Source organism: Convolutriloba macropyga, chromosome 3, assembly GCF_964194025.1.
Source record: "Convolutriloba macropyga chromosome 3, txConMacr16.3, whole genome shotgun sequence".
Taxonomy (NCBI): Eukaryota; Metazoa; Xenacoelomorpha; order Acoela; family Convolutidae; genus Convolutriloba; species Convolutriloba macropyga.
The window spans coordinates 26628999-26655404 of record NC_134470.1 but is presented as its reverse complement, the minus strand read 5'-3'; the positions used below and the strand labels follow the sequence as shown (position 1 = coordinate 26655404).

The 26406-nt window shown below is 34.1% G+C and overlaps 2 protein-coding genes across 3 annotated transcripts in view; both read right to left on the bottom strand.

Annotated features, from left to right (window-relative positions):
* Nucleotides 1-21989, bottom strand: part of LOC142336113 (uncharacterized) — a 104801-nt gene extending 82812 nt beyond the window's left edge. The window contains exon 1 of one of the 2 annotated variants that reach the window (XM_075384662.1): nt 21693-21989. The gene's annotated coding sequence lies outside the window, so the exon portion shown is untranslated. Of the gene's footprint in view, nt 1-6381; nt 6538-21692 lie in introns of those variants that run through there. The other variant, XM_075384663.1, reaches the window with a different exon arrangement.
* LOC142336116 (uncharacterized) overlaps nt 1-23811 on the bottom strand; it is a 186516-nt gene extending 162705 nt beyond the window's left edge. The window contains exon 1 of the mRNA XM_075384666.1: nt 23794-23811. The gene's annotated coding sequence lies outside the window, so the exon portion shown is untranslated. The remainder of the gene's footprint in view (nt 1-23793) is intronic.
* Nucleotides 23812-26406: the final 2595 nt, after the last annotated feature.

Genomic DNA, 26406 nt, shown 5'->3' with positions numbered 1-26406 from the left:
TGAACCAATTCGCGAGGCTAAATTCGTCTTTTTTGTTGGTCTCACATGTACATACCCGAAATGTACCGGACACGAATTGGTAAAATTGGGGTATGTGTCCTGGCCAATTTCTCGGAAACGGCTGAACGAAAACAAACGCCCTTACTACCAACTGTAGCACTGCTTGGGATACGCATCATATTAAAAAATGAGCCCAATCGGTGCACTCTTCAAGGAGTTATAGCAAAAATAAGGTACCGTACCAAATGACCAAATAGTACAAGTACGGGTCACGTATCCCTAAAATTGACCACCCGAAATACGGAAAACTATATACAAAATATATATGGGGAGACTCCCCACTAACTGGCGATTCTAAAACACTAACATTTGTAACATAGTTCAAAGATTCAAAGTGTCAATGGTGTCAACCCGATGGTGTCAACCGCTTCTGGGGCTAAAACCGAGGGCAAGTTTACTCCCTTAACACAGTTTGTAGCACTGCTTGAGATATGCATTATATTAAAAAATGAGCCCAATCGGTGCACTCTAGAAGAAGTAATAGCAAAAAGAAGGTACCCTGCCAAATGCTCAATAAAGCGAGGTGACCGCTGTTCAGAGCCAAAGTTCAACGTCAGAACTACATAAAACACCATATAAAATATATATGGGGATACTCCCCACTAACTGAGGAATCTAAAACACTAACATTTGTTGGGTGACTCTGGTGTTTTGTCGTACCGAAATTTGGGTCACTCAAGATAGCCCGAAAATTCGACTTTTTTCAAATTTAAACATTAATAACTTTTTGATTAGGCCGATTTGGGAAACCAACCAAATACTGCAAGCAAGTGGGGTTTAGTGCTCACAAAATGCGACCACTCCCGTTTAATAAGGTCCAGTACTTTAGGAGAGATTAACAAAATACTGTTCTGTACCCCATTTTTTTGGGCTTAAATCCAAGCCCAAGATCTCCGGATCCGACGTAAAACAACGTGAAACAGCGTTCCCGGCGTATTTGTGGGTGCAATTCTGGTCCACTTCCACGTTCTAGGTCACGGCGAACCTTCATGGTGAGGTGGGAAAAAATTTCCCACCTCATCATGAAGGTTATGAAGTTTTGGGTGTTTTGACATAAAACAACATCCACATAATTTCGATGAGATCGTGAAAAAAGGTAAATTGTTGAATTAACCCGATTATTTGATACAAATAGCTTCAACAACTTAAACAATGTCTAGAAAACCCAAAACGCACCCCAAAAATCATGTTCAATTGCACAAAACAACACTCAGTCACAAAATTTGAAAAAAAAAATGTTTTTCCGCATTCAACATTGAATAACTGTTCTAAAGAATATCTTCAGGACTGTGACTAGCCATTCCTGAGAAGAACGCCCTAACAGCAACTGATGATGCCAAAAATCACTCGTTTTGTCAAAAATTGAATGAGAAATTGGAAAAAATACAAACTTAAGTTCATTTCTCGATGTGATAAAACAAGTTTTTTTCCTCCGCAAATGCAAATTTTGCTTGGATATCTGTTGCAAATATTCTTGTTTACCTGGCTTTCTTTATTCTTAAGGCTGTGATTGAAGTAAAGGATCAAAGTAAATTGAAACAAATTAATAATCCTGAAACAATCAGCTCGTAACAAAATTGCTAATTGACCAAAAAAAGCCAAAATTGACTATCTCAGTTCCATAGACTACTATGCAATATTTATATATATATATATGAGGAAACTCCCCTCTAACTGAGGATTCCAAAACACTAACATTTGTTTCGCAATTCGCGTGCTTTGTTGTACCGAAAGCTGTGTCTATCAAGATAGCTCAAAAATTCGACTTTTTTCAAATATAAACATTAATAACTTATTGATTGGGACGATTAGAGAAACCAATCAAAAACGGCAAGCAAGAACAGTTGAGTGCTAAAAAAAATGCGATTACTTCCGTTTAATTTGGTCAGGTACTTTAGCAGATATTAACAAAATACTGTTTTGTACTCCATTTTTTGGGCTAAAAGCGAAGCCCAGAATCTGGGGAACTGACGTAAAACAACGTGAAACAGATTTGCCGGCGTACTTGTGGTTGTGATTCTGGTGCAATTTCACGTTCTGGATCACGGAAAACCTTTATGGGGAGGTGCAAAAAAAAATCACACCTCACCATGGAGGCTATGATGTTTTGAGTAGTTTGACAAAAAAACAACACACACACAAACATACACAGAAATTTGTTGAAAAGTGTCAGAAATGAAAAATTGTTGAATTAACTATAACCCTCAGTAAAACTGGCTTCATGAACAAGAACATGATGGCAAAAACGAAAATAAATAGGGAGAAGGACATATCATTGAGATTTAAACACTCCAAATACAAAAACCAAAAAAAAAACGGAAAATTTTGACTTGCATAAAAATACAATGCTGAAAAGCAAGAGCAGATTAACCAAGGTTTAAGAAGAGCTCGGCTAATACTGAATGCATAGCTGATCACAGAAATTAAAGCAAAAGTGACAAAAAATGGCACAATATCTGAAAAATGGTATTGCTTTTGGTATTTCGTAAAAGATAATCACCTTAAAAACCACGCAAGACTGAGTTGTTAATCATTTGAAAAAAAGTTTTCAGATGACTCAAATGGTCTGTTTGGAGCTTTTAATTAAAACCTGATAGTGATTACCAAAGAAACTAAAGTGTTGAAAGAAATCGATTTGTTGAGAGAAGGTACCAAATGACATAATTTCCCTCCCGAGTTTCAAGTTTCGCTAAAATAGACCATCATTTTGTTGCTTTTGAAATTTTATTCTGTTATGCTAAAATAAATGGCTCCCATTGGTTTAGAGAACAAGTTCAATGGATCATAGCTAAAGTTTTCAGTGATACACGTATTGTTTAAATGGCTTCAACACTTTCTTCTCGCAATTTTCTACAGAATTTTTAGTTGTTGTCTGTTTTTGTTGTTTTTTTTTCATAGCCATAACACATATTGTGATGTGCTATTGATTACCTATGCATGAAAAACGTCTTTTTACCCACACTGTGGCGTAATTGTGCGTATTCACTGACTTCCGTTGAAAGCTATTGAGTTTAATGGCGGTTAAGTCTTCAAAAATAATTTTTTTGCTATAATTTTTTTGAACATTAATCGGTCTTTGAATTATTTTGGTGAACTGTAAGTCAGTCTCAGTTACAACCAAACCTTTTTTTTCTATTTCAACAAAAATTAATATATTTAGCGGTTTCAACTTCTAACTATTGTTTTTTGACTTCGATCAAAATTTAATTTTGAATTTTTGATATTTTTTTCGTAAATTTGGTTCCTTTTGAAATACTATTGCATTATCCTAACTTGGGTAATTCCTATTGGCTCTTAGAAGTTGTTCAATGGATTGTGAAAAAAATTTTAAGGAGAAAACTTATGGTTTAATTGGCTTCGATTGTTTTCTCTCGCACTTTTCCACTGAATTTTTGGTTTTTGCCTGTATTTGAGGTTCTTTTCATAGTCAATGACTTGTTGTATTGTCTTACTGATGATTTTTGAGTGACAAACATCTTTGTCGTTACATTGGGACATAATGTAGCGTATTTGATGGCTTTTGTTGAAAGCAATTGAATTTTATGACAATGAAACTACGGTTTTTCTCAAAAATTTTGTCGTTTTGTTGTATTTTTCATTCCATACGACTTTCGTTGATGGGTTATCGATGTAACTTATAAATGGGCATATGTATATATATATATATATATATATATATATATATAGATATTTGGGGATTTTCTCCCATGTCTCAGGAATCTAAATAAGTTTTATGATCTTGGATGGGCCATAAAAGTCTATGGTCTTGGATATGGTATCCAAGACACCATAAAATTTTTTTCACGAGTAATTTTTAAATCTCCTTTTTTATCGTCTGAAACCCTTATAGGACGTTGTTAAAATCATTTTTGTGTCAAAAAAAGATGGTGCACAAAAAAAGTTTTATGATCTTGGATGGGCCATAAAAGTCTATGGTCTTGGATATGGTATCCAAGACACCATAAAATTTTTTTCACGAGTAATTTTTAAATCTCCTTTTTTATCGTCTGAAACCCGCATAGGACGTTGTTAAAATCTTTTTTGTGTCAAAAAAAGATGGTGCACAAAAAAAGTTTTATGATCTTGGATGGGCCATAAAAGTCTATGGTCTTGGATATGGTATCCAAGACACCATAGAAAAAAAATTTTTTTGTTGAAGGCCAATGGCAACTACGATACATTTGTTGTACTACGTGGTCCAAAAGACGTCATTTGAGATCACCTTTAAATTTTTGTATGGTCTTATGTATGGTATCAAAGAAGCCATACAACCATACATGTCTTACGTATGGTTTCCAAGAAACATTTATGGTGGTCATCCCGGGTATTTAAAGTTTACAGAGGGATCTCATTTATGATCTAAGTATGGTTTCTAAGCTTCCAGAAATCCCATGATGACTTACTAAAATAACTGAGAATCATATGACTTTGTATGATAACTAAAAATTTTTTATGGGGGTTCATCTATGGTCCCGGAGTTTGGTCCCATAGCAAATCAGTACTGAATCCTTGCATTCCAGTTGTATATCGTTGGCCCAGTACTGTATCAGTGTATCCTAACACTACGTTGCTACCTCATTATGTGCAGTGTATTCACATAGATACTTTTTTTTCTGAAAATAGGCTGTATATCCTTAGTTTTGATTCTCATGTGTTCATAGTAAATTCATAATAAAAGCTGAAATTGTCCAAAAAAAAATTGAAACTTTGAACGATGCGCCGTCTGAGCATGATGATGAGAATATTTTCATATAACATTGAAAATAATGTTTTATTCTTAAAAAAGTACCCGCAAAAACCAGAAAGTACACACCGAGTGACAGGAACCTGCCAAATTTGGACAAAAACTGCAGTTTTTTATGGTTTTTATTTCAGATTGTAATGGAATTTTGGATGAATGTCTCTGTTTAAGCCCCGAGAACAGATACAGTTCTGGGCCAACGATATACAAATGGAAAACCATGTTTCAGGACTGAGTTGCTATGGGACCAAGGTCCCGTTGAAAGCGGCTTTATTCCTTGCCATATTTGACGAATTTGTACGAAGCTGGTGATTGGCAAAGCCAACTCTATTCCTCCATTCTCATTTGTTCTATGAGTTCTTAGTGAGTTCTATGTGAGTTATATGTGAGTTCTGTGTAAAAAGTGTTCACCACTTTTGTCAACTTGCAACTTTGTTACATTTGTTTTTAAATCATTAAAGCAGTGATGTATTTTCCCGATTTCTCTCATCGGTACCTTTCTTGGCTAGTTTGATTGATTTCAGATGATTGGACAAATTTCCACAATTCGCTCAAATTCGTGACACCTGAAACTTGAAGCGCATCTCTGTGAGGAATTTGACGGCAGGTAATGGTGGGTCTGGCGACTGTTGAAGCAGGTTCAATGTGCAACAGCTGCCTCAGAACTCCGTTAATGAGCACGAAATCGTAGTTCACAACTCAGTGCATGCACGGGAACGGTGTGATGACGATGTAATGACGGGAACGGTGTGATGATGTAATGACGGGAGCGGTGTAATGACGGGAACGGTGTGATGACGGGAACGGTTTGATGACGAGAACGGTGTGATGACGGGAACGGACCTTGAAACAACATTTGGATCTCTTAAAACAGGCAAAAAACTACGAACTCTTTATTGAGTTTTATCAAGAACTGCAATTTTGAATAATTATTTCACCTTATGTACTCTATTAATTGAAGCTTTTTATAGTTCCGACAACGTTTTTCTTTAAAGAAAAAATAGGCTGAACGTCTTAATGTGCAGAAAAAAATCAGTCTGAATTTTAGGCTGTCCAGATAAAAATCAGTTCATGACTCATCAAAATTTCATTCTGTGCAGATCAAATCCAGTCTATTTTTCAGTCTCAGAAGAAAAAAATAGAAACAGTTTCTGAAATTTAAAATTATCAGGCTATAAAATGCCCTGTCAAGAATTCTTGAAATAGAAAAAATCATAATAAAATTTTCATGATTCAGTGCTGAATTATTATGACACTCAGATCCGGGGTAATCTCAAATGGATTCTAACGCAAAACAATTTAATCAGCAAAAACCTCGTCATAAGAATACGAGCGTTTCCTCAGAACTGATTTTGGCGACAGAATCATCACAGATGCTCTAAACAAGCAAAAGTCTCCTACAGTGCTCCTACATAAGTCTGGATAAATGTCTGGACAATTTCTGATCAGATATGAAAGGCAATTTTGGTCTAAAACAGTCTCCGAGGCCTCAAACCGGTAGAAAGATGTCACAGCGGGAAAAACCGTAATCGGAAAGAGTAAAAAAACATAAATTTTTTACCAAAAATGGAAAAACTTACCGTAAATGTAATTGATCTCTCCGTTCCTGATGTAATCTTGGTCGATGAGTTTCAATTAATGTTCGAAGGAAGCTAAATAAGTCTTTGACTTTCGTAGATTTAGATTGTAAACCCTGAATAATAGAATCGGAAAAATTGAAAACATTAAACTCAATTGGTTAAGCTCGCTGAACAACTTTGATAAAAAACACCTTTCACGTTTGTTTTACCCACCTCTGATTAGTTTGTTTGGTTTAAAACAAAAAGCTGATCAAACATGTGGAAATGAAAAGAAAACAAACAGCGCCCATGGGGGTATAGTGGTGAGAAGTGACATGTATGTCACCAAAACAGACTGGCACTAATTCCATTTTGAGACTACTTTGGGTATTAAATTTGAGGGGTTGTGGATTAAATGTATTAAAAATACGATATTATATTGACTGACTCCTGTATTGGCGAGGTTTTAAACCCTGTAAGTGTGGCTTTACATTCACAACAGATGGACTTGACAGAAACCCCTTTTGATTATTGGCGAGGGAACTCAATACGTCGATAGAGTGGCGACTAATTTTAAGTGAGGTAAATATATCCATAGCTATAAATTAAGTTTGTCTAGGTGTTTTGAAATTGGTCGACGTATAGAGATCAATTTCAGCAAAGTAAAATTAGATGATATCCGCCGGTAGATATCCCGGCGAGTTGAAAATCACAAAAACGTCTTGGTAATTATTTAACGCCATAAAAAGGCTAATCTTGGCATTCGTGCTATGAAGGCGACTTAATGAGTAAAAATTAAAAGATGATTTATTGTGACTAAAAACAAAAGATGATTTATTCTGACAAAAACTTCAAGACTCGTATAGAAAACACCCCAATTGTTTCGGCTATGATTCTCAAAAATCATCTGTCTCAGACGTCCCATAAGTTTATTCACAAGCAGTATGCGTTTGGCTCAAAAGCTTATAAAAACGCGAACCAGCTTTATCTTTACACTCCTGTATTATTATTATTCTCTATTTTGATTTTTAAAGTGCAAACCTACATCAATTTACCTTAAATAATCTAAAATGATGTTAGAAAGAAAACCAAACGCATTAAATCAATTTGATAATTCCAATGTTGTGTCATCAGTTTTTCCAACTTTCCCAAATTATGAGTAAACATTCAGGTAAATCTGATTTTCAGTGGTGTGTAGCATTCTTGTTCCTTAATTCTTCTTTTCTCATTTGTTTATTCAGCATATATTCTTTAAAAGAATCATAAATTAATGAAAAATTTCTATGTGGGAGCATCAATAACATTAAGCTTTTTTTGCAAAAAAGCGTCCATTGAAACTGAGGATCCGAAAGATTTTTAGTTTTCAGTTTTCAGAAAAAAAGAAAACACAGGCAAAATGTAGAAAAGTGATCATTAGATTAGATCAAAAAGCAAGTGCATTTTCACTTTTTCTGTAATATATTAAAAAGAAACTATTTTCAGGAAAACAGCAAGAATATCAACGTTTGTATTCAAGTTAGCATTTATTGTTTTAAACTTCCTATTCTAAGACTGCTACGGACAAATTGCCATTTTCATCACACCCAAGGCTCCCGAGGCTCGTGTTTTCAACCGCCTCTTCAAATGTGTAGCCATTTGCATGCGTTATCGCTATTTTGCTGCAGAGCTCTTCGTTGTCGATATGGAAGCAATTGCACACTTTACTGCGGATTTGAGGGATTTTTCATTGGCGTCATTGAGAAATTGTTTTTGCGTGATTTTTAACTCATTATTTCGCTATTAACACTATCGACAAATTTGTATAAAAAATTAATTTTAGATGTTTTGTCTCGTTTGAATCACTTTATTTACGCGGTATTAACGTAGATTTAAAAGAATTTATGCTCATTTGCTCTATGAAAAGTTTCAGCTGTTAAAAATTTTGTGAAACGATCAACGCTTGCTATAAAATATATTTCTTAATATTTTTGTTTTTAAATAAGTCCTCCTTTCAATAAAATTATAATCTGAGTTTTCACAATTGGAATTTAACATAACTTTAATAGCTTCCATTTAGTAGAAGGGATCACAGATTTTAAATAATTATCGAGTCTGATGCTCGGGTTGCACCAGTAGTTTTTGGATATTTAATGCCGATGCAAGTATGACCAACACACGAAGATCGCCAAGTCGGTCATACAACAGCTCTTTGGGTGGGTCGCACGAATGACTTCCAAGTAGGGTTCTTTGATAGAATTCGATATAGCGACTCTATCGTCGAGACAGACGTATTAATTCTTTAGGTGCCAATCCTTCCAGTATTTGTGTATGTACGGCGAAATTTGTCGACATCGGTCTTCGTTCTAACTGAGGATGCAGTCAAAAACTCTTTGGGAATTGCATTTTTTGACCCCAGACTGGTTATTAGTGACCGGGAAAAGATTATCGAGACAGTGAAGTTAAATGTATCATTATATAAATTGCCACTGGCTGATGGCGTATTTAATGTGGAGCTTCCGTCGATTCCAGGTCTGGTTGAAGTAGCAGTACCTCTTTGTCTTGTTGATAGTCCGGCTTCTTCTGTGAATCAAACTTCCTAGGAAATTGGTTGCTTTTTTAGTGAGAGGGTTTCATTTTTGAAGCCGGACATCCTTAATACGTTTGGAAAGCGTTGACATTTGGTTGACAGACTAATTATATGAGTAAAATTTGGTGGAAAGCGTATTATAATTGGTTGTATTTGGTTCGCGAGTTCTTAAAATTTAAAGAGTGGTTTTATTTTCCGACTAATTTTGTCGCTTTTACAAGCAGTAGAATCACCAGATTTTGCGCCGTGAAATTACCAAATTCTACATTGTTTTTCATTGGTTCTCAGCTTTTATGTGTGACTCAGCTTCTATATGGGGAGCCGCGCAGAGTCAACATAATCGTGAGTTTTCAATGAAAATTGTTGCCCACATTATTTGATTTTGTCTATTTTTGAATCTATCAATTTGTCGTCATAGGTAGAGAAAAAAACTGCTTCTCGTTGAGAGTCTTTTGTTTTTCTGAAAAAACCATTCTGTTTCCTGTTTTGCAAAAAAGACTTTTTGGCATAATAATGCAAAGGTTTTCTTCGTGCTCTGTTTGACACACTTTTTTTATTAAATGGATATGGTAAAATTCTGTGAAATTTGAGCTTCCAGAGTTTTTGATTTACCAACTCTAAAAATTTCGTTAATCCGTTTCTAAATGGAGATGGTCTTCAATTAGTTTTATTTACCCCTAATACATCATCCAGGAAGCATTAAGTATTTTTGGGTTCAATTAGAGGGCAATCAAAGTCTTTTAGGCAGTAAATTCCAGTTTCAAAAGGGTGTTTGCCTGACATATCACCCTCTGTTAAGTTGAATTTGCATTTTTGGGCCGTATAAGGGTGTAATTTTTTCTACTCGCATAAGCGTAATGCAAATCAATAGTTGTGAAAAAGGCAGTATCCTGCGGCGCATTTGTGCTTAGATTTAGAGAAACCGTTTGAATAAGTGCATCTAAAAATAGCTATTCATTTTTGTTTTTGCGCAATAAATTCTTCACAATTTTGGAATCCAACAATATATTGATCGATCCTGATAATTATGACAATTGGAAAATTAAAGTATTATTTAAAAAAGCTTACAAAAACTTCAATATGAATCTCATTCAAAAATTTTTTGAGTTTAAATATGACTTTCGGTTGTAAATGAGTTGGAATTTTTATATTTTTTGGCGATAAGCTGGATTTTTCTGTGAAATTTGTTCCAGTTTTGAATTTCATTTACCAATTCAAAAAATTTTGTTAAAACGTTTCTAATAATACGATTTAGAAGCAATTCCGTTTGGCATTGATGGATGATTTAATTAAATGCAATGTTTGGAAAAGAATGTTGCGTTGTTTTCATTCCCAATAAGTCAAAGACAACGTCGATCAATTACAGGTTAAAATTAGACAGCAATAACGACTTGTTTTGTACGCCGTTTTTTCCGGTTGTTATACATGATTCGTGCTATTAGAGTGCCAAAAATATTGACTCCATCATTCAAATACTAGTTTAATTCTAGCGGATTTTTCTCCGACACTTTTGCGTCTTTACAGTTTTGAAATTTTTTGTCAGAAGCTAATTATGGAATATCCCCTCCAAGAGTCAAGCGAAAAATTTCAGTTACTATTTCCGGCAACTATTTTTACGTTTTCCCACAGCGATTTTGTTTGTAGCAGTATTTTTAATCATTGCTACATAACTTTTTTCAGAGAAACTTGAATGTGATTTCTATTCTTCTATCTTTTTATTTAAGAAATTGACTTTCCATTCTTTCATTTTTCTAAAGTTTCAGTTTTTTGAGATTGCTAGGATTGTTGTTTTGTGTAGTTTTTTAATTCGTATATGTTTCTTTTCGACATACTTCGACAAAAGGATTGAGAGGACCACAATGGTTAAATTTTCTACCGACAATTAGGCCTACTGATTGTTTGTGATCGAGGGTTGAACTCTGACCACAGTTCCTACAGGTGCCACTCGCTTCTCGATTGAAGTAATTCTGTGATCTTTGATTAATTTGATGCTATTTTGCGCCGCAATGTCGGTCGTGTGATTATATTTCATTTCGGCTGCTTATTATGCTCAATGCTCTCTCAGGTTCAGCTGTATCTTGTAGCAATTCTTTTTGAATGTCATCGTCCAGCATGTCTATAAAGAAGATCGAAATATATCTTCCTCACGGTTATGAAAATTGCAATTGTAAATAAATTCCTAAAGGGTGCTGTGAAACTATTCCAGAGTTGCAATTTTTTGACAGAAATTGAACTGATATCGAATGTTATGTTTCTAGGGCGAATCAATGCAAATTCGGCCATACCCCTAAAGGTTTTGCGTCATGGAAGCGTAGCTGTCGTCAAGGGGAAAATTTATCCTAAACTAAGATATAGTAACGAAACACACATCTGATCACGCAATGTCCGGGGCCCTTATCCAAAAACAATTTTCGTCAAGAAAATATTCTCTGGCATTTCAGGTCCCATTGGAATTTCAAATGACTGTTGCGAATTTTTCTTTCTGTTTCAGAGTTTTCTGTTGGAAATTTAATTGACTCCTCGTATATGCGTTCTGAAGGATTTTTCACCTGACCACTAGTTGCATGTCCAAAAGGATGTTTTTGCGAGCCGGTGTGAATTTGATGCGGTGCGTCTCCCGTCTGATAGGCGGCTCAGCAGTTTTTAACTCAAAAACGGTTCAGTAGAGAAGTGCACGTTTTCTGAATTCACGGTTTTTTGACTGCAGCAAGTAATGCGCATTAGCAGTCATTCTGATTTAACGATTTGCGGGGCAAGTGACAGAAATATTGACTTAGAATAACTCTGGCCGTTTTGCTCCGCAAAATCACTCAGAATTCTGCCAGTGAGTTTTGATAAAGTTTGTTGCACTTTATCTGTTGTTTTCGCACGGCGAATGACGACTCTCAATTTTAGCAAATTTTTTGCTTACAGATTTTAGGTACTAATTCTTAATCAGATGTTGCTTGTATTTTTCTTTCAAATTTTATATCCAAAGAGAGTAATTGAAAAGTTTTTTTTGCGGGACAAAAAGTGAATTTATAAAGTTAACGAAGTATGATCAGCAATTTGATTACTAGACAAATTACTCAAGAAATGAACACTTTTAAGTTAAACCGTAAAAATTGAAAAAATCAAATTTAAGTTTTAATTGAACACACAATGACTCTTATAAGCGAATGGAATATCCTGAATATGAGTTGAAAAATTTGAAATTTGCAGGGAATCAAGTATGAAAAATAAAACTAACATCAAATTTAGAAATCGTCTGTTTATATTAAATTAAAATTAGAAATATATTTCAATTAAGCCTTAAAATTAACATGAATCATTTTGAAATGTCAATATTTACCACAATACGTTCAAAAAGTTCAAAAGGTAACGGAGAAGTGTTATAAATTCTGGAGAGCACTGCCGGCTCGAAACCGAATGGTTAACTTGCAAGAACTTGGAAGTCGAATGGATAACTTGTAAAAAATTGTAAGTCGAACGGTTAACTTGTAAGAACTTGCAAGACGAAAGACTAACTTGCAAATTGCTTGCAAGTTTGTTCCGGTCGAGAACAACTCTTTTCGGTGAATTCAATTTAACAATCAGTCTTCTACTGTTGAAGGCCTGTGGGAGTTAGTTAATCTGTTTGGATAATATAATACAATTCATTCTAAGTAGACAAAAAAGATTATTTTTCGAAATTTATCAATTTAAGAGAAATCCTTTCGCAATTCCATTAAAAAACTGTAGATCTTAATTAGCTTCATCGCTATTTTTTTATTTAATGTTTCCAATATATTGGCTTTGATTGAATATTCAAATCCAAATGTCAGCATTTTCTCAAAATAATTTAGTAGCCCTTCATTTTAACATCCTTTTTTACAATTTCAATTAACACTGTTCTAGATTCTACTTTTACCAAGCATCCTTTTACATTTTTGTCTGGCAATTTTCTTAAGGTTTAGTGTGTGTGTGTGTGTGTGTGTGTGTTTGTGTGTGTGTTTGTGCGAATGGTTAAATTGTAAGTACCTTGTAAGTCGAATGGTAAATTGTAAGAGCTTTGTAAGTCGAAAAATTAATTTGTAAGAACTTGCAAGTCGAATGTTTAACTTGTAAGAACTTTGGAAAAATAAATTTTTTGGAAAAGGGCGTGCTGTTCAAGTTTAACCCACAACTTTGAAAATACTATCTCAGTCTCAATTTACTTAATGTCGAATATTTTAGCGAATAGATGGTCAAAGTTTCTGCTCTTTTCTTTTTAGCTTTGCAAGTCTTTCTAACTGGCAGGTCTTTTCACTTGTGAAATCCAGTTTTGCGAAATAATGAGGCGGTCCTGTCCTATCAACAGTTGGTAATCAAAAGTTGCAATGACTTACTGCTTGAGGATGTACTTGGAGCTGACTATATTTGTTTATCAGTTTATTGGACAAAAAATTCCACACTATAGGTGATGTCGGCTGAATGAAGGAATCAATAGTTGACATTTGATAAAATTTGTAGCTTAATTTGCCTCTGACTTGAAAAACAAATTTTAGCTTAATATCGTCCGTTACTAATTATGTTGCATTTTCTGCGAAAAAAATTCGGCATTTTTACTGTAGGTAGATTGTTCGAAGCAATCTGGTTTCTCCAGTTGTTTTGAGCACAAATGTTGAACAAATCTTGTGAAACTTTGAATAAATGGTCTTTTTTTACTCACCAATACAGTCAGTCTGTTCTTGAAATAATCCTTTGCGCAACTTTTTGGGTATTGATTTGCAATGTAACTGACGGTTTCTTTTTCACGTGACTCTAGACCTATTAGTGATTGTGGCCATATTTGACCGTCAAAAATTATTTTTGATAATTTTCCACATAAAATATTTTTGAATTGTATTTTGTAAGACGAATGGGTAATTGTATGAGCCGTGTAAGTCGAATGGTTAACTTTTAAGAACTTGTAAGTCGAAAGACTAACTTGCAAATTGCTTGCAAGTTCGTTCCGGTCGAGAACAACTCTTAATGGTGAATTCAACTTAACATTCAGTCTTTTACTGTTGAAGGCCTGTGGGAGTTAGTTAATCTGTTTGGATAACACAAAACAAATTATTCTAAGCAGACAAAAAGGATTATTTTTCGAAATTTATCAATTCAAGAGAGATCCTTCCGCAATTCCATTGAAAAACCGTAGATCTTAATAAGCTTCATCGCTATTTTTTTTATTTAATGTTTATAAAATATTGACTTTGATTAAATATTCAAATCCAAATGTCAGCATTTTCTCAAAATAACTTAGTGGCCCTTCACTTTAACATCCTTTATTACAATTTCAATTAACACTGTTCCAGATTCTACTTTTGCCAAGCATCCATTTACATTTTTGTCTGGCAATTTTTTAAGGTTTAGTGTGCGTGTGTGTTTGTGCAAATGGTTAACTTGTAAGTAGCTTGTAAGTCGAATGGTAAATTATAAGAGCCTTGTAAGTCGAAAAATTAATTTGTAAGAACTTGCAAGTCGAATGTTTAACTTGTAAGAACTCGCAATTTTTTGGAAAAGGTTTTGATGTTCAGGCTTAACCCACAACTTTGAAAATACTATCTCAGTCTCAATTTACTTAATGTCGAATATTTAGGCGAATAGATGGTCAAAGTTTCTGCTCTTTTCATTTTAGCTTTGCAAGTCTTTCTAACTGGAAGGTCTTTTCACTTGTGAAATCCAGTTTTGCGAAATAATGAGGCGGTCCTGTCCTATCAACAGTTGGTAATCAAAAGTTGGAATGACTTACTGCTTGAGGATGTACTTGGAGCTGACTATATTTGTTTATCAGTTTATTGGACAAAACATTCCACACTATAGGTGATGTCGGCTGAATGAAGGAATCAATAGTTGACATTTGATAAAATTTGTAGCTTAATTTGCCTCTGACTTGAAAAACAAATTTTAGCTTAATATCGTCCTTTACTATTTATGTTGCATTTTCAGCGAAAAAAATTTGGCATTTTTACTGTAGGTAGATTGTTCGAAGCAACCTGGTTTCTCCAGTTGTTTTGAGCACAAATGTTGAACAAATCTTGTGAAACTTTGAATAAATGGTCTTTTTTTACTCACCAATACAGTCAGTCTGTTCTTGAAATAATCCTTTGCGCAATTTTTTGGGTATTGATTTGCAATGTAACTGACGGTTTCTTTTTCACGTGACTCTAGACCTATTAGTGATTGTGGCCATGTTTGACCGTCAAAAAATTATTTTTGATAATTTTCCACATAAAATATTTTTGAATTGTATTTTGTAAGACGAATGGGTAATTGTATGAGCCGTGTAAGTCGAATGGTTAACTTGTAAGAACTTGTAAGTCGAAAGACTAACTTGCAAATTGCTTGCAAGTTCGTTCCGGTCGAGAACAACTCTTAATGGTGAATTCAACTTAACATTCAGTCTTTTACTGTTGAAGGCCTGTGGGAGTTAGTTAATCTGTTTGGATAACACAAAACAAATTATTCTAAGCAGACAAAAAGGATTATTTTTCGAAATTTATCAAATCAAGAGAGATCCTTCCGCAATTCCATTGAAAAACTGTAGATCTTAATAAGCTTCATCGCTATTTTTTTATTTAATGTTTATAAAATATTGACTTTGATTAAATATTCAAATCCAAATGTCAGCATTTTCTCAAAATAACTTAGTAGCCCTTCACTTTAACATCCTTTATTACAATTTCAATTAATACTGTTCCAGATTCTACTTTTGCCAAGCATCCATTTACAATTTTGTCTGGCAATTTTTTAAGGTTTAGTGTGCGTGTGTGTTTGTGCGAATGGTTAACTTGTAAGTAGCTTGTAAGTCGAATGGTAAATTATAAGAGCCTTGTAAGTCGAAAAATTAATTTGTAAGAACTTGCAAGTCGAATGTTTAACATGTAAGAACTCGCAATTTTTTGGAAAAGGTTTTGATGTTCAGGCTTAACCCACAACTTTGAAAATACTATCTCAGTCTCAATTTACTTAATATCGAATATTTAAGCGAATAGATGGTCAAAGTTTCTGCTCTTTTCATTTTAGCTTTGCAAGTCTTTCTAGCTGGCAAGTCTTTTCACTCGTGAAATCCAGTTTTGCGAAATAATGAGGCAGTACGGTCCTATCAACATTTGAAAATCAAAAGTTGCAATGACTTACGGCTTCAGGAAGTACTTTGAGCTGACTATATTTGTTTATCAGTTTAATGGACAATACATTCCACACTATAAGTGATGTTGGCTGAATGAAGGTATTAACAGTTGACGTTTGATAAAATTTGTAGCTTAATTTACTGCTGACTTGAAAAACAAATTTTAGTTTAATATCGTCCTTTACTAATTGTGTTGCATTTTCTGCGAAAAAAATTTGGCATTTTTACTGTAGGTAGATTTTTCGAAGTAACCTGGTTTCTCCAGTTGTTTTGAGCACAAATGTTGAACAAATCTTGTGAAAAGTTGAACAAATGTGATTTTTATTCTCACCAATACAGTCAGTCTGTTCTTGAAATAATCCTTTGCGCAATTTTTTGGGCATTAATTTGTAATGTAATTGACGATTTCTTTTTTACGTGACTCTAGACCTATTAGTGATTGTGGCCATCTTTGACCATCAAAAAAGTATAATGGATAATTTTCCATATAAAAAATTTTTGAATTGTGAGTAATTTGTAAGACGAATGGGTAACTTATATGAGCCGTGTAAGTCAAATGGTTAACTTGTAAGAACTTGTAAGTCGAAAGACTAACTTGCAAATTGCCTGCAAGTTCGTTCGGATCGAGAACAACTCTTATTGGTGAATTCAACTTAACATTCAGTCTTTTACTGTTGAAGGCCTGTGGGAGTTAGTTAATCTGTTTGGATAATACAAAACAAATTATTCTAAGCAGACAAAAAGGATTATTTTTCGAAATTTATCAATTCAAGAGAGATCCTCTCGCAATTCCATTAAGAAACTGTAGATCTTAATAAGCTTCATCGCTATTTTTTATTTATTGTTTCCAATATATTGACTTTGATTGAATATTCAAATCCAAATGTCAGCAGTTTCTCAATATAATTTAATAGCCCTTCATTTTAACATCCTTTCTTACAATTCCAATTAACACTGTTCCAGATTCTACTTTTGCCAAGCATCCATTTACATTTTGTCCGGCAATTTTTTAAGGTTTAGTGTGTGTGTGTGTGTGTGTGTGTTTGTGTGAATGGTTAACTTGTAAGTAGCTTGTGAGTCGTATGGTAAATTGTAAGAGCCTTGTAAGTCGAAAAGTTATTTCGTAAGAAATTGCAAGTCGAATGTTTAACTTGTAAGAATTCGCAATTTTTTGGAAAAGGTTGTGATGTTCAGGTTTAAACCACAACTTTGAAAATACTATCTCAATCTCAATTTACTTAATGTCGAATATTTTACTGAATAGATGGTCAAAGTTTCTGCTCTTTTCATTTTAGCTTTTCAAGTCTTTCTAACTTGCAAGTCTTTTCGCTCGTGAAATCCAGTTTTGCGAAATAATGAGGCAGTACTGTCCTATCAACATTTGGAAATCAAAAGTTGCAATGACTTACGTCTTCAGGATGTACTTTGAGCTGACTATATTTGTTTATCAGTTTAATGAACAAAATATTCCACACTATAGGTCATGTCTGCTGAATGAAGGAATCAATGGTCCACCTTTGATAAAATTTGTAGCTTAATTTGCTGCTGACTTGAAAAGCAAATTTTAGTTTAATATCGTCCTTTACTAATTATGTTGCATTTTCTGCAAAAAATTTGGCATTTTTACTGTAGGTAGGTTGTTCGAACTAACCTGGTTACTCCAGTTGTTTTGAGCACAAATGTTGAAAATATCTTGTGAAAATTTGAACAAATGTGATTTTTATACTCACCAATACAGTCAGTCTGTTCTTGAAATAATCCTCTGCGCAATTTTTTGGGCATTGATTTGCAATGTAACTGACGGTTTGTTTTTGACGTGACTCTAGACCTATTAGTGATTGTGGCCATCTTCGACCATCAAAAAAGTATATTTGATAATTCTCCACATAAAATAATTTTGAATTGTGAGTAATTTGTAAGACGAATGGGTAACTTGTATGAGCCGTGTAAGTCGAATGTTTAACTTGTAAGAACCTGTTAGTCAAATATTTAACTTGTAAAAACTCGCAGGTTTTGGAAGAAAAACTTGCAAAGCGATGCATCGCCTTGTAGGAAACTTGCATTTTCTCACACGTTAACCATTCGGTCTCGACCCGGGACTATTCACGCGGAACTGCAGCCCCAAAAACACAATACTTCATGTTATAACGTCGTTGGTTGACCGGGTTTACGAAACGCCACGCCAATGCAGATGTTTTCCCACCTTCTTGGTTGTGCTGTTCAAGTTTATTCCTCAATGTTGAAATTACTATCCTAGTTTCAATTTAGTTAATGTCGAACCTTTTAGTGAAAAGATAGTCAAAGTTGCTGCTCTTTTGATTTTAGCGTTGCAAGTTTTTCTAACTGACAGGTATTCTCATTTGTGAAATCCTGTTTTGCGAAATAATGAGGCAGTCCTGTCCTATCAACATTTGGAAATCTAAAGTTGCAATGACTTGCGTCTTCTGGATGTACTTTGAGCTGACTAAATTTGTTGATCACTTTAATGGACAAGGTTCCGCATATTATGTGATGTCGGCTGAATGAAGGAGTCGATAATTGACATTTGATAAAAATTGTAGCTGAACTTGCTGCTGACTTGAAAAGCAAATTTTTGTTTAATACCGTCCTTTACTATTATATGTTGCAACTTCTGCAAAAAAAAATTAGTATTTCTACTGCCTGTAGATTGTTCGAAGTAACCTCGTTTCTCCCATTGTTTTGAGCACAAATAATGAACGAATCTTATTTTGAAAATTTGAACAAACGTGATTTTAATACTCACGATACAGTCACTCTGTTCTTGAAATAATTCTTTTTGCAATTTTTTGGGCATTAATTTGAAATGTAACTGATGTTTTTTCTTCACGTGACTCTCGTCCTATTGGTGATTGTGACCATCTTTGACCATCAAAGTATAATTTATAATTGTACACAGAATTTATTTTTGACTTGTAAGTAACTTGTAAGTCGAATGGTTAACTTGTAAGAGCTTTGTAAGGTGAATGGTTATATTGTAAGAATCTGCAAGTTGAATTTTTAACTTGTAAAAACTTGTAAGTCAAACGGCTAACTTGTACAAACTTGCAAGACAAATGGCTAACTTGCAAGTTTCTTGCAAGTTCCTTCCGGTCGAGCACAACTCTTATTGGTGAATTCAATTTAATATTCAGTCATTTACCGTAGAGAGCGCGTGGCAGTTAGTTGATCTGTTTGGATAACACAGTACAGTTCGACCTAATTAGACAAAAATGGTTACTTTTTGAATTTTTAACTTTTTAACTTTCAATGCGATGCATGGTCTTGTAAGAAACTTAAAAGTTATTATAAGTTAACCATTCGGGAGTATCAACGCTGAACCACAGTCCCAGAAATACAATCCTTCAGGTTATATGGTCTTTGATTGACCAGGTTTCCGAAACGCCACGCCAATGCAGATGATTTTCCGCCTTCTTGATTGTGCTGTTCAAGTTTAACCCTCAACGTTGAAAGTACTATCTTGGTCTCAATTTACTTAATGTCGAACCTTTCAGTGAAAAAATAGTCAAAATTGCTGCTCTTTTGATTTTAGCGTTGCAATTCTTTCTAACTGAAAAGTATTTTCACTTATGAAATCCAGTTTTGCGTAATAATGAGGCAGTACTGTCCTATCAACATTTGGAAATCAAACGTTGCAATGACTTGCGGCTTCAGGATGTACTTCGAGCTGACTAAATTTGTTTATCAGTTTATTGGACAAAACATTCCACATATTAGGTGATGTCGGCTGAATGAAGGAATCAATAGTTAACATTTGATAAAATTTGTAGCTGAATTTGCTGCAGACTTGAAAAGCAAATTTTTGTTTAATATCGTCCTTTACTATTATATGTTGCATTTTCTGCGAAAAAAAATTGGCAATTTTACTGTAGGTAGAGTTTTCGTAGTAACCTCGTTTCTCCAGTTGTTTTGAGCACAAATATTGAACAAATTCTATAGAATTTTGAACAAATGTGATTTTTACACTCACCAATACAGTCAGTCTGTTCTTGAAGAAAAACTTTATGGAATTTTTTGGGCATTGATTTGCAATGTAACTGACGGTTTCTTTTTCACGCGACTCTCTTCCTATTAGTGATTGTGGCCATCTTTGACCAACAAAAAAGTATATTTGATAATTTTCCACAGAATATATTTTTGACTTGTAAAAAATTTGTAAGTCGAATGGTTAACTTGTAAGAGCCTTGTAAGTCGAATAGTTAACTTGTAAGAATTTGTAAGTCGAATGTTTAAATTGTAAGAACTCGCAAGTTTTTGGAAGAAAAACTTGCAAGACGATGCATCGCCTTGTAAGAAGTTGCAAGAAACTTGCATTTTCTCACACGTTAACCATTCGGTCTCGACCCGGGACTATTCACGCGGAACTGCAGCCCCAAAAACACAATCCTTCAGGTTATAACGTCGTTCGTTGACCGGGTTTACGAAACGCCATGCCAATGCAGATGTTTTCCCACCTTCTTGGTTGTGCTGTTCAAGTTTAACCCTCAACTTTGAAATTACTATCTTAGTCTCAATTTACTTAATGTCGAACCTTTTAGTGAAAGGATAGTCAAATTTGCTGCTCTTTTGATTTTAGCTTTGCAAGTCTTTCTAACTGGCAGGTCTTTTCACTTGTGAAATCCAGTTTTGCGAAATAATGAGGCGGTCCTGTCCTATCAACAGTTGGTAATCTAAAGTTGCAATGACTTGCGGCTTCGGGATGTACTTTGAGCTGACTAAATTTGTTGATCACTTTAATGGACAAGGTTCCGCATATTATGTGATGTCGGCTGAATGAAGGAGTCGATAATTGACATTTGATAAAAAGTTGCAGCTGAACTTGCTGCTGACTTGAAAAGCAAATTTCTGTTCATTATCGTCCTTTACTATTATATGTTGCAACTTCTTAGAAAAAATTTGGTATTTTGAGCACAAATGTTGAACAAATCTGATTTTGAAATTTTGAACAAATGTGATTTTTATACTCACGAATACAGTTATTCTGTTCTTGAAATTATTCTTTTTGCAATTTTTTGGGCATTAGTTTGCAATGTAACTGACTGTTTCTTTTTCACGTGACTCTCTTCCTATTAGTGATTGTTGCCATCTTTGACCATCAAAAAAGTGTATTCGATAATTTTCCACAGAATATATTTTTATGGTGTCACAATTGATTTTTGAGTCCTATGAGTCAGCATAAAATCAAATTTTCAGATAGAGATTTGACCATTGAAAATGCACGTATTGAGTGTAGTCAAACAGGTCCTTCGAGTTTTCAATGGAATATACATATCTTAATGTACGATATCAGCCAACTAACAATTCTCAATCATCGAAAAGCAGGTGTGGTCTGGAGGGTTGTAAACCTACTCATCTTCAAATATTTGACCATCATCTTCACAAATTTCACCACAAATGGCGTTTTGCTGATGGGCTGTTGTATCAGTATTTCTTAATAGATCGGAAAAATTATTTGCATATCCACAATTTTTACCGTTCCTAAAGTAGCCGACCAAATCGGTCTCTGATTTTCTGGTAACCGCTGACAACAATGAAGACATGGAACTGTTGCTCTGCGTTTATTAAACATTCTTGTTAATTCACCTTTATAATTCAAGCCCTCTTTTTTCGTACCAATTGTTTGTGTGAACTGACCTTGTGACCGTACGGCTGAAGAAGATAACATGAAGGGCAGTAGACTGTGAAATTTATTCATCAAATCATCAAATTCCGAAGAGAAAAGGTAATCAAATTCTTGTTCCAAAGCAAATCATAATTAATTCACGAGTTATCAAATGAGTAAGGGGGTGCTTGGATAACAAAATGTGTGCGGATTTAGTTGAGTGTAAGGAGGCGGAGAATGAACCAATTGTGTACGTGGTGGTGCTTTGAATAAGCTGTCCCTTGGGTCATTAACTGGCTCCACGTGAAGATGGGTGGCCAGACAATTCTATGAGATGTACGAGAACGATGTACCAGAATGATGTACGAGTTTTCCTAATTTTACTTGCAAGAGCAGCTGAATTTCAGCTGCAAAATTTTATCTGAGTTTGACATTCAATTAAAGCTCAACTTGAAGAAAACAAATGATTCGGATTCTAGGTTCAACTCAAGAATTCAGAGAAAAAAGTTGTCAATAAAATTGAGGGGAAAAACAGAGAACTCATTGTGTTTTATTTTTCAATTTTGTTAAAAACTACTTTCTCCCATATGTTACCTATTTATTAGTTTGTTTTCTCGCCGTGGCTGTATTAGGACGTCTTATCAAAATATGAAATGGTGAAATCCTTATAAAAGTACTTAAAAGAAGAAAAAACTACAAAAGAGGCAATAATTTTTTTAAACAGTCTTTTAACCGGTTTTCAATTAGAAAGTTTAATAAGTTTAATAGAAGAGTTCTGTTTTAGCTTTCTATAAGCGAAAAGTATAATTTATTAAATATTTTAATTATAGCCAAAACATTGACGGACTAGCTGCAAAATAGACATACGTGCTTTATAGTATGTATAGCAACAGATACAGAGTGATTCGATATGGTTTGAGAAAAATCAAACCGCAATTTATTCCATTTGAAGATATTTTTGCCCTTTTGCTTTTTTGGCCTTAAACTATATTAGATTTTTCACGTCTTGAATTGCAAAAATAATTTTGTTGAGTGGGACAAATCAGGCTTGGTCAAAATCTAATCAATAGCTTTCTTATATACTTGTTAAAAACGGTATATATAAAATAAAAGTACTGAGCGGTTTATCAAAAGCTCATCAGATACACAGTGATGAAACCTGCCATGATATGTATTAAGAAGTGACAGGACAACAGAAAAACAGACAATCAATAACGTTCAAATACAGAACCAAGGAGACCTACCTATAGGGAGATTAGCCTATAGGACAAAAACCTAAAAAACGGGCAAACTTGAGAAAATGTCAATTTGTTGGGAACAATTAGCGCCAAAGTTTTTAAAGACAACAGATAAGAAACGAGACTATCAGAGACAGAGACATGCCCCATTAGAGAGCCAATAAGACTAGTAGACATGACAACAAAAAATAAATTGAATGAGTTTTGAAAATCAATATAAAAACGTTAAAATAAAACGGAATTTACCGCACGAGTCCAAAAAAACTCCATACAATTTATTTACTTTGAAAAGTAAAAAACAAAATCCCTGTTTTACAGCTAACTTCATCTTAAAAAAATTAAAGTTTTAAGATAAAAACTTACTAATGGGTTAGGTATGATGCTGGCAAACTCAGAAATCCAAAAAACTTTTGAGAGTTCAATCAGCGCAAACAGAACAAATTTTTTGTCAGTTAGTCACTAAGGACTTGCATTTCTATGCGCTGTGAAAAATATATTTCTAAAATAGGCTTCCACGAATGATTAATTATGATGTGAGGAAGCTCAAAGAATTGTTGAAAAAGTTCACTATATTACCACCACTTTTTCCCGTGCTCAGAAAACAGTTTTATAGAAGTGAAAATAAAAAAAGAATGGTCTCCCTTGATACTTTGATTCCTACTCAGTGCAATATTGAAGTATTAAAAAAATAATATAACAAAAACTAATTTGGGTGGTTTGTTAATTTTATCTATTTTTCTCCATATATTCACAAATAGCCTCAGATTCTGTTGTAACTTTTTTACCATGAAGTGTTATAACCTGGTATTTGAACATTGATTTAATCTGTACATATTTTTGATCGAGTTACTTTAGTTACGGCTTTCTGAATTGCAAATTCTTAAAAAAAACGTACCTCAGGTTCGGAAGTTTTCTCTTTGTATTCGTTTCAAAGAGAATGAAACAAATTCCAGATTAAAGATAAGCAAAACAATTATTGCGAGACAAAGTTTACAGCCTTCAGGGCTTAAAACCATGACTATAAGGGAATAAGGGAACCACGAGTTAATCCCCTGTTAGACATTCGCGCCCCGTTTAACTCGAAACCTTAATTGAAGTAAAACCAACAATTTATAATAGAAATTTAATGAGGAAGACAAAATAAACCCAAACAGTTCTTTAGGAAACCTTAGAAAGCTGAACGCTGGAAAATCAAAATCGCATTCCCCGCAGCTGAAGCCTTGTTATAAAGCGGTAAAATTGCTTTTCCGGTACGAATTTCCACCCACAATGTAGTTCGAGTTTTCTCAAAGCAAAAGTTGGGTTTTGACTGATAATACTGAGATAAATGTTCTTTGAAAGGTAAGTTATGTTAAACACAAGCGTAAAAGTTTCAAGTCTGTTGGTTAACTGATTTTTTTCTTTTGTGTGAAGGTTAAAAAGGAGCCAACAGTTCTGCGTGTATATCGAAATAAAATTTATAGCCCTATTTTTACCTTTGATAAGCTTTTTCAAGTTCTCTTGATAAATTACAGAGAATAGCAAAACCATAAGACCTGTAATCTAATTATTGTCCATTGATTTAGCCGAAAAAGTAAAGCACTCTAATCTCAAATATAATAATATGAATTATCTTTACTTTCAGCAGAAGTTTATATAAATAAGGAAATTTAATACGGAAGATACAAATTCGAATTTTAACTCAGAAAGGTGGGATTTTAGGGGATAAATACAAATTGTTTGGACAGAAAATAACTTGCACGCTCTGCAAATGTGATCTGTAGATTGCAGATTGCCTCCACATACAAAGTTAAGAGTATGATTATGGATTAGTTAACCAAAATCAAAACCTTCTCAAATAACTAAGTAATGCCCCCTCGCTGCGATATTGCGCAATGTTCCAATTAGTCAAATTGAATAGCAAGCAAAATGCTGGGGGAAAGTATCATTTGTAGTTACGAGTTTAAGCGGGCAAATATAGGGTTGGGGAGGTTGTAGTGAGGGGGGGGGGGGGTTCAATTCTTACGAGAAAATTAAAAGATTACAGGCACACATTTTTTATTAATGAAATTATTATAGCCATAGTGTCCTCGTCCTCTTTCTTGAAAAAACAACTAATGAAAAAAAATTTTGAATTAAATATAGAGGTTTTTATAGCACATTAGAGCAAAAATGGCAAAGGATTTTGTTTAGTCTTTTAATCTATATGAGCTACAGCTTTGCGAACCTGTTTCGAAAGTATTTAGAAAATATTTTATCCAACCAATGCTAATAACTGTCAAAATATAAGCTGTGTTTATTTCACAGCAAGCTTGCAAATTCACCCTGAAATAACTCTCCGAATCAACCCAAAATGATACGTACTAAAGGGCAACATTGATATTACCACTGTGTTGTTTAAAGTCCCGTCTTATTCCGGAAGTGTTCACACTGATTTGGGTTGAAAAGGGATACCAATCTATATTAGATTTGGGCAAAACACCCCCAAAAGGACCACTTTGTGCGATATCAGATTAGGTCGTGACAGGGGGACTGCCTGGGTCAGCTAGAGATACTTAATGTCAAAATGAACTGGCCCGTTAATCCAGGTCAATATCAGAATCAATAAGATCAATAAGGAAAACGAGTTCAAATATTAGCGGAGCATGACTGGAAAATGTATGGGGAGGTTATGACAAAAGGAGACGACATGTAATGGCCAGTTTCTGAGATAAGATAAATCGCAAGGTAGAAAGTGTTTGGTTTAATTTTGTCTCAAAAGCCAGCTCATTTTTGTGCCTTTTTCCTATTCATCAACCCGAATCGTTATAATTCATCAGGAATGACATATGATGATTGAACTGATTATAAACGATTTTTTAGAAATAAAAATTGTTGGGTGCATACGTTACAATTCAGTGCTGATAAAAATCAAGGTTGCTAATTGAGCAGCTAATACGGTCAAAGCGAAAACGCAAGTATAGTTGGACGGGTAATTAAAATAATTTAGAGTTCTCTGAAAAATAAATATTTTATCAAAGAGGCTAAGGATGTGCGTTCTCACATGATTTTCCAGCCCCACTCACCCACATTTTTGGCGTAATTGTCTGCCAAATATGAGAAAGAGATTAAAAACTTTCAAAAACTCAAATATTTTTCAAAAAAAATAGTGTATGAATAATAAAAGGCTTCCAAATCAAATCACATGGTAAAGTAAATAATGTCACACTAGAAAACCGATGACACCTGCCATTATTAAGACTACGAAACAAGACAAAAACAAAATTAAGAAAAGAACAACAAACATTAATTTATTTTCAAAGCTCAATGTCTATTTTTTGAAAAAAAAATTAATAAAGTCAAAATAGCGTAAAAAAACCTAAACTAAACACATTAATTTTCAATTCACTAGACAACAAAAATGAAACCAATACTTGGTGAGAATCGTAAAAGTAGACACGAAAGAACAAAAACGGCAAAGTTAATAAACCTTATTTTTTTTGATAACAAACAATTTAAAATAAGAAAAACCATTAGATATCAACTGCAA